Source organism: Magallana gigas, chromosome 9, assembly GCF_963853765.1.
Source record: "Magallana gigas chromosome 9, xbMagGiga1.1, whole genome shotgun sequence".
In the NCBI taxonomy this organism is placed as follows: Eukaryota; Metazoa; Mollusca; class Bivalvia; order Ostreida; family Ostreidae; genus Magallana; species Magallana gigas.
Genome location: NC_088861.1, coordinates 33036618 through 33046785, shown reverse-complemented (window position 1 = coordinate 33046785; position 10168 = coordinate 33036618). Strand labels below are relative to the sequence as shown.

General features: G+C 31.4%; 1 long non-coding RNA gene across 1 annotated transcript; it reads left to right on the top strand.

The window, feature by feature from the left end:
- Positions 1-439: 439 nt before the first annotated feature.
- LOC136271150 (uncharacterized) lies at positions 440-7685 on the top strand. The gene is made up of 4 exons (XR_010708997.1): positions 440-564; positions 2871-2929; positions 5137-5274; positions 7232-7685. It is a non-coding gene; the product is annotated as an uncharacterized lncRNA (long non-coding RNA).
- The last annotated feature ends 2483 nt before the right edge of the window (positions 7686-10168 follow it).

The window sequence follows — 10168 nt, the reverse complement described above, 5'->3', positions numbered from 1 at the left end:
TCTCTCTCTCTCTCTCTCTCTCTTGTGCTTTTAATTCCGGCGGCGAATCGTCAGAGAGTGACTGAATTCAATGAACAACCAATAATATTGTCATTTGTCTACATACAGCCAGAATTTTGCTTTCCAAAAAGCCGAGCTAAAATATTTATCACTCAATATTTAAATGAGGTCTTTCCTGATCAGTCAAAACGTATTGTGCAGGTATCACCCACATCAAGATGCGTACCAAATACTTTTAAAATACTTCCCCTTTTACATTTTCTGATAATCATTCGAATCATTATCAACCTGCTTCTAATAAATATTTCAAAAAGATACTGTATATGTAAAGTGCAGAAAATCAATAATAATTTGTTTATCACTGAAGGAAGGAAGAGGGAAGTAAACCAATTATTGAGTTTATTTAAAACGAATTATTGTGGTTTTGTCTGTTTTACTCGTTCAATTTTCGACTAGGATGGTTATAAGTGTAACTCATCTAGAAAGAGAATCGTTTGAAAAGTTAGCAATAATAGTATCAATATTATCATTGTGCTCAATGTGTGAAGGTTCAAGATGTGAAGGGTGAGCATTACAATTTTCATTTAAAAATTACATGTATGATTACTTTTCTGTATTTATCAAAATTGTATATAGGGGTTCCGGCACGCATCGTCACCAATTTTCTTTATATTGCATACAATGATACATTATTTTGTAATAGGTACATGTAGGTACTAATAAGTACCATAAATTTGTTGTTATGGGCTACAGTTGCCATGTTAACGGAGACCAAAGATAGAAAATGGCAAATCTTAGCAACTTTAAAGTAATATGTAAAGCTTATCTCAGTTATTAAATATAATCTTTTTTTAACTATATGGTCAATTTTCAAATTATAGAAAGACATTGGTGGGCAAATCAAAATCCAAAACATGATTTTTTCGCATGTTTTAAATACAATAAAAGTTATTATTAAACAATACTTATAGATATAAGATATGTAAAATAAGAATGACCATTGATGCTATGGTACTTATAACAAAGTTAAAATAAGGTAAAATGAAATAAAAATCAAAGTTCGTGTAATTTTGTAAAGAAAAATGTATGTTTTAAACACAATTTAAAACTTTTTATGTTGTTTTTTGTGGGAAACTTGCCAAACTCTTACAAAATAGATATTTTAGCATTATTCAGCATCTTAAAACTACCGTTGCTAAGGAAATATGTGGATTAAAGAAAACCAATATAACTTGTTAATTGTTCAAAACGACATGGCAACGGTCGTGTTCTTTCTTCTTTTTTGGCCGAATACATTTAGCAGTTTCAACTGATATCGCGTGAACATTAAGGACATGTCGGGTTTTTTTATTAAATTTATCTTGAGGTATCATGTTACAGGCATGGGTAAGAATTCTTCAAAAGTACCTCAAAACAAGCAGAATGTTGTGATTTGTAGTGTTGTTACTATAGCAGCGGATTTCAGTTTTCTTATGCAGGCACGCAGGCAATGTACCCACCCAATTATTGATTTAACGAGGCCGGGCCTCAGGATCGTGAAGCATATTTAGACTTAAGTCTAAATTGCAATCTTTGATATAATTATGATATGTCATAAAATTACACTTAAACTTTGTAACTATCAACATAATATAGAGACACTTTCAAATAGCATTTCATTTTCTCGATGTTGTCAATCGCAAGACAGTAAGACAGTGTATAAAATTTGACTTAAGTCTAAGACTGCTTCATGATCTTGGGGCCAGGTCTAATTTGTTCTGCCCTAGATTTTTTTAATGAAATTTTTAACTTGAATTTTTACTGATATAATTATCATTTTAAGATAAAAAAAAAATAAGACATTTACCACACCGTTTGTTTAGGGGGTCATCTCAAAGTTTGTTAATTTTTAACATATGACCCTATGGGATTTTGCTTGAAATGTATCAATTTTGCACATTTTTTACATTTTTTTTTAAACTAGGGATTTCTTTTTCTGTTCTACATATTAAAGTTATTGCTAAAAGGCATCAAATGGTCAAATAAAAAAAATCCTTTTACCTCCTGGTTTGTTCCAGGGGTCTTATCAAAGTTGTTTTTTATGCCGAATTTCCCAGATTTGTCAGATAATTGCTATTTTTATTTGCCAAAGGCGGAAATGCTGATCTTTATAGTATTATTAAAACATTCAGACGTATTTAAGTAATAAATAAATATAAAACATTACATATTAAGGGCTAGTATTATAAAATACATGGTTACTGTCTTGAAATAAATGAATTAAGCTATATTTAGGCGGGTTAAGAAAACGTGACGGAGGGCTAGGCTTGCTGAACACTCTTCAAGTTTTCGACACGAGCCCAAATATAGCTTATTCTTCGAGACATATTTGTTTATTCCACAATATAACATCAATTTTACGCATCAAACGAGCTATTTCTTGAAGTGCTGTTTAGTTGCCATGGTAACACTTTTTATCTATTTATTTGACCATGAATGATTTTCTATAATTGAAAATTCACAATACTTTGATCTAATTATTTATTTTGTATAGCTAAAACTATTGTAATCAGTTGCAATTTGTCTTCAAAAAACTTAGAATGACCATTTCTTAAAATATATTTTGCTTCTGTTTCCAATGTAACCAGTCCTCATAGCAACAGTTTAAGGTTGACCAACTTGTATCATAATATGGAATATGAAGTTTGATATTTACAGAGAAATGGCCTTTAATTTTTTTTAATGTAACTTATAAGCAATCTCCATGATTAAATTAACAAAAATTAGCGTTGACTTTTGAAATGTTTGAATTTTAAATGCAAAAAATATCACTGTTATATTTTTCATTGAAATCGTTGTACTATACTATAGTTTCATATTTCGAATTGTAGTTATTTCAAAAACTGCTGCCCGGATTGGTCTTGGAATTCAGAGACTCAGAAATGCGAGCGTACGTTTGTCTATTTCATTGTTGAACTGAATATTTTTTAATTAAATACAGATAACTCAAATATTGAGATTACCCAAAAATACAATCCAAATAATACGGGTGCTATGAAATATATTTATATTTCATTTTTATTTCTATGATTTATACCAGGTAAATAGTATTGTTGTATATATTAAAGCATTGAATCATTATTTTTTGAAAGATATAGTCTCATAACTGCAGCGGTGTGTGCATACAAATTGATTATGAAAATTTGTATGCACACACCGCTGCAGTTATGAGACAATATCTTTCAAAAAATAATGATTTAATGCTTATATTTACATTTTTTTTTAAATTCTTGCCTTGTCTGCAAATGTGATTTATAGGTCAAAGTTTTATCCTAAGGGTAAGTTCAAACTAATGGAAGAGCCACTGTAACAGCCGCAAGCGTGAACTTTGATTTTCGCTTGTGACGTTGCATTTTACAGCGTTCAACGTTTATGACGTCTAAATAAAACTAGTCATTCTAACCTTTGAGTACCTTTTGTGTGTTACGGTCTTATAACTGCAGTACCTTTTCAGACACTTTACATGCAAAAAATATTTGGAATGTAAATATTATTTGTTAAAACAAATTATATCAGAATAGACCTTACAAAAAAATCAAAGTATACATTTTATTGTGTACTTTTCGGTATTACTGCCACTTGCATTCCAGAAGTATATGCTCTTTTGATTTACTACTAATGATCTCATTCTTGCATCAGATTCATCAGTTAACGTTGGTTTACAAAACTGTTTAGATGTTTTAGGAAAATATTGTTCTGACTGGAAACTGTGTGTCAATATGGAAAAAAACAAATATTATAGTTTTCAATGGTAAAACAGTTGATGAGACTTTGTAAGATTTTATGACAAACACCTAATTACTTACATAACAAATGAATATAAAAATCTTGGTGTTGTATTTACATTTGCAGCCGAACAACTATCAGAACGCGCAAAAGAGGCATATTATGCTTTGAAAACAAACAAATTTTCCTGCAGATATTAATTTCTCTGTGGAAATTATATTTAAATTATATTAGTCAATAATAATACTTATAATGACTTATGGGTGTGAAATATGGATATCCGACTTCAAATGTGATTTAATGTCTTCAGAACAAGTTCCATTTTTAAAAAAACACAACATCTTATTTTCAAAGACATCTAAGGGGTACACAGAAAAGCATCAAATCTTGCTGTTTTATGTGAATTATGACAATTTCTTTTGTATTATCAATGTATTGAGAATATGTTGAAATTTTATAAGAGACTGGAAGATATGGAATACACAAATAACTATAATAATTACCATCTACTTTAAAAGAAGACAAAAAATGTCTTCTAGAACATCTTGGCAATGAAAACTGTCTTTATTGCTACACAAATTAAATATCAGTTCTTTGAATATCTGTCACAAAATTAAAAAAAACAAGTTAAAAGAACATAATAAAAACAAAATACATGAACAACTAAACAATATATATAACGCTGACTCTAGAAAATTGTCTTTTTATAGGAACATTGTAAACCAAAATGAATACGAACAACAACATTACTTGAAACCACCTTTTAAAAAATGTGACAGATCTGTCCTAACAAAACTAAGAATCAGTGCTTACTTATTATTTACTGAAATTGGTAGATATCCTAAACCTCCTATTCGAGGAGAAAAACGTCTGTGTATTTTTTGCAAATTGTTTGTTCAAGATGAGGAACACTTTGTTTTGTATTGTTCAAAATATGACCAAAGTAGATTATTATAGCATAACAAACGTTACCATGTTAGTATTGTAAAACATCTGAAGAAAATGAAAGCGCTTATGTTTTACTCGATCTTTGTGTTTTCATTTTTTTAAGTTTTATATATATTTCACCGACCACTGAGGTTTTTCTATGATTTATATATATATATATATATATATATATATATATATATATATATATATATATATATATATATATATATATATATATATATAAGGCATGTTAGAATTACATGTATGGATTCATTATCTACTTTCTAGAATGTATATATTCAAATTGATAATCACTGCCCATAATTACATACAAATTTCGTATTACGATTTCCTTGCAATTGCATTCAAGTGATTTTTATTTCTTGGGGATATAATAGCGAGAATACACATTAATGTATATGCATGAATTATCTATTATAGAATGCATGCCGGGTTACAATGGAGTGAACTGTTCAATTTTGTGTCCTTATCCTTATTTTGGAGTAAAATGTCAAAGAAGTTGCAACTGTAGCAGAGATTTGTGTGATGTTTCTACAGGATGTATAGAACGATCAAAAGGTAATCATATTTTTTTCAATGACCACAAAAATGAAAATGTATTAATTTGGTTCATATTTTGATATTAAGGACAATAGTCAGCTTTTAAAATGATGTTATGACTAGATGAACTTTTGGCCATAAAATACAAATATTGCAGTGAGGAAATGAAATTGACAATTATTGTAGATTATATTTTAACTTAAGTGTTATTTATAAAATCTCCTGTCATATTCGTTTTGAAAAATAATAATGCACAGTCACACAAAACGGTGTTAAGGAAAAATCTACAATCAGTATTATAACATGTCAAAACTTGTACATCATTTCAATTTTATTGTTAAAAAACACATACTGTGGTTTCATTAATTTTCGTGGGTATCAATTTTCGTGGAATTTCTAAAAACCACAGTTTCGAGGATACGTAATTTCGTGGCCAATGATCCTCTCAATACAAAATATTAGTTGAAATTGAACTTCAATGAAAATTTAATTTCGTGGATCAACTTAAAAACGAAATTCACGAAAATTGGTATTCAACGAATATTGATGAAACCACAGTAGCTTGATTTATTTCTTTTAAAATATAACTCGATTAAAAAAAAAAGAATCAAACATCACATGAATGTGAAATAGCGCTTTAATCGATTTACGTGAGTAAACAAAAACGTCTTTGAAAAACAAATATTTAACCATATCATTTTCTAAAATGCATTTTTCTAGAAGTGTTTAGCAACAAGATAATACATTTGTCTTAGTGACAATTACAACAATCGTTTGGGGTAAAGACTTCCAAAGAAATCGTTTGTCTACGATACAAACATTATAGAGTACATTAAGAAAATATCTGCCTTAGTAACTAAATAGGGATAAATTAAATAGTTATGGACTTATTATCTGCTCTTGCGTATTTATTCTATTGCTACATTGCTAAACTAATTACATACATGTAATTGTGAGAAACATCAGTAATTTTCATTTAGTAACACAATAACAATTGTTGCATTCCAATTTTAATTTATGGAACATGTACAATACAAGGAATTTTCTTCTCAAAGGGTATATGTAGCAAGAGACAGTTTCGGATAAAGTATATTTTGTAAAATTGAGAGTTGCTATACTTGAAGGCTTATGAGTGTTGCTAAAATTCATTAAATGATTTTTAATGATTATCATTAGTTAGAGGGGTGTCTCTTGTTGAAATTGACATGCAATATGTAGGTCCCATATGTTAGGTACACAAGAATCAGAAGTAAAATGGGAAACCTGCGGCTATGACTGTTGTGTTGACTTTACTCAGTAAAATTGCAAGTGACGGAGGGGATTTAAAATAACACGAAAAGTAGGTGGATACGACATTGTAAACAATACAATGGTAAATTTCTAACATGTGATTGTCCAACATGCTCATGGTACAAAAGGCCAATCATTCACAGGGAATTAGCGGGGTGGGGGGGTCTAAACAGCTGAAAAGTCATGAAAAATTAGCAAAATATGAAAGGGTCAAAATCTCATAAAAACCAGTATGTAAAAAAGTTTAAAGGTTTTGACTAGTATTTTTTTTTTTCAGAAATTGGTGATTGTCCCTATAAAAAGTGATTAAAAGGTATTTGATCTGAATGGGAACTGAGGAAATATTAGTTACAGAGTTCCCCTGGCTACAATGAATTGTATAAAAAAAAGACCTGTCCCGTGCCACCATATGTCACATTGCAATTAGCACCATGCAAGAACTGAATCTAAGTAAGGTCAAACAATAAGAAATTTCACTGTTACATAAAACGTAGGATTTTACCAGATTCACGATAAACTTACTTTCCCCGCTATATATCTATCACTCTTTTTTTATAATACTGTAACATATTTTCATATGTATAGTTACAAGTAACAATATTAAGGCTATTTTTACGGGACAGCCTTATGTTGTGGAATTTTTAGCATCGTGAAACTAACTTTATTTGTTGTTTCCTTTATTCAGAAAACGATACGACAGCTTCACAGAAAATATTCAATGTAGAAAAGAACACTTCCATTGCTATAGAAAACAACACTGTTTTCTTTTTGGAAAATGATGTTGTGTCAACAGACAGGAACAATGAAGATAATAAAACGCAGCAGTCAAGTACAGTGAATAATGAAATAATATTGTGTATAAAAATATTTGGATGTGTCGATATACTTTTGATCTGCATGTACTCCGCTGTGTGTATTTATGATCGACAACATAAAACTTTTGGCATAGTGAACACTTATGAAAATGTTCCCGGAAACAATTCATCATACGAGAATGCTGAGATATTTTTCATATCGGCAACAGGAAACCAATAATTGTAATTTTTAATTGTGATACGATGTCAGTATAATGCACGAACGTTTTCAATGTGTGTACAGACACTTGTATATTAAACCACATAAAGCTCATGAAAGTTCAACCTCTACATGTACCTAAATGGCATCATTACACACGTCAGAAAGAATACAGGCACGTAGCATCAGGGAGCAACTTTTTCTCGCAGCAACAAATTTTTTGATATTTACATATAAAAAATAGAATTATCATGGAGTTGCCCCCCCCCCCCCCCCCCACTTTTTTGGGAGTATGTAAAAAATTGATATGAAAATAAATAAGGAAATGAGGAGTGAAATTGAAGTTATACACTACGCCAGCAACCCCCCCCCCTCCCCCCCCCCCCCCCCACGGATAAGGATATACATATATATAAACGTAAAATGCAACTGAAAACATCAAATAAACCGAAAATATAGTATATCTACCATGATTTACTTTGATGCGGCGTGTTATGAAAACTGTTTTGCAATGACGCACAGTTTTGCCTGCATGTTCGCTTTGATATGTAGAACTCTTACATGTCCGCCGTATCTCGATATAGTTTACAGACTGATGTATACTGGAATCAAGCACGTTACTCAAATTTCGTATTTTCTAAAACTACCTATTTACCATTATCCTTTATATTTTTTTCTAAGAAAGGCAACGCTCGTAAATCAAATAAGCTGGAATGCATCAATTGAAAGAAAAAAAAGAAAAAAATTATTCATTGTTTTTCGTTTGATTTTTGTATTAATATGAATTTGGTTAACAATAATATAAAAAAAAAATATAAAGGCTGTTAAGAAAGTTCGTTCCGTGATTTATTTTAGCCTTGATTCATTAATTAACAACTCGTTTGTAATTTTTTTTTATTTTTAATAACCAGATAGACCACCTTTGTTTTTCAGTACATTTTTAATTTTGTTTGGCATTGAATGAATAAAAGAAATCAAATGTTTCTAAGGTATCTCCCTCCATGCTCGTTGAAGACGGCGGCGTAATTGGTCCATGGATGTCGGGCGCGGATCCTTGTAGGCCTCAATGTCCAGAATACTTCAGAGATTTTCTATGTAGTTTAGATCTGGGGAATTGCCCGGCCTTTCGAAATAAAGTTTGGTAAATTATCTTTACACCAATTCTGTGTTACTAGGACAGTGTGAGGTGTCGCACCATCTTGAACAAACGTAGCGTGTCCTGGATATTGAACCAACTTTCGTTCATCAATCCTGCCAGTGTTCTTTTTTGTCGATTCAGTGCAGGTTTAAGTTCTTTTTGAAGAATCTTATCCACATTATATTTTGCATTTATAGTTTTGCCGGATGGAACAATTTTAGCTTTGACAAACCGTTAACTCCCACTTCACCCCAGATCATGACTTTGGTGCTTGACTTGACGCAGCTGACGTCGGGTACCTCATCCGACTGGGACCCCCACACAACATCGTCTTGTCGGTTTGGAACATGAAACAGATCTAGATATTTTGAAGATTCGTCACTGAAGATGTAGTTCTCCCAGTCTTCAGCTGTCAAGTGCTTGTGATCACGAACAAATTTCTATCTTGTTTGTCGTTGTGTTTTTGTCAGAAGATGATTTCTTGATCGCCTAAATGCCTTCCATTTTTTTTTACTTTCCGTAAATAATTAAACACAGTCACATGACTTACATTAAAGCCCGAGTTCTTGAGTTCCTTGCTGTATTTCTTTGTTGATTTTCCTCTTTTGTATTTTATGTTCTCGACTTTCCTTTTTACTACGCCTAGTATTTTCGACGGTCGGCCCGATCTCAGTTGGTCGGTGAGCTGTTTTTTTTTGCTCTCGCCTTGGTCTCCACGTTGTTACCCATCGCTCACTTTTACACAGTTGTTTAGCCACATCCTGCATCTAATAAAGCCAAAGCCTAGGCTCGTTCGTTGACAGTATCGACACTTGTGCAAGACCTCTGCTTTTTCACCGAACTCGTCATTTTGTTCGATGACATAATAAACATAAATGTTTACATCACTCTATGACACCACCAGAGAGTGCACATACATGTAGGGGAGGATAACTGATGATATGCTGAGAGAAAATTCTCTAGCATAACCAGTGTGAATTTGAAACAAAACTATTGCTTTTATCAATCTTTTTTTGTCAATTTACAACCAGAACGAACTTTCTTAACACCCTTTAGTATAATTTGATAAAGAAATAAGTAAATCAAAGTACTGAAAGTACTGAAAAGCGCTAAGTCGGAAAGAAAGGGTTAAAAATATATCGATTGATATGAAAATACATGTAAAGAATCATATTGTTCGTTATTGAGAAAAATGCACTTACTCAGAATTCTGAAATGGTGTATAATTTGGATATGTCTGTTATAGAATGCATAATTTTTAAGGCGTCGAGTTAATGCTCAGCAGCCTTCTAGCGATCGTCTGGATTGGCAATCTTTCAAAAAGTCATGCTCTGCACCGCCTTTAAAATGCGCATACGAAATAAGTTCTTTAAATTATTAAACGTATTACAAGAATTTTATTCCATTTATTCAACTAAATTGTGTACAAAAACCCCGACTTTGCCTCCCTGGTTATTGACAACTCATTGC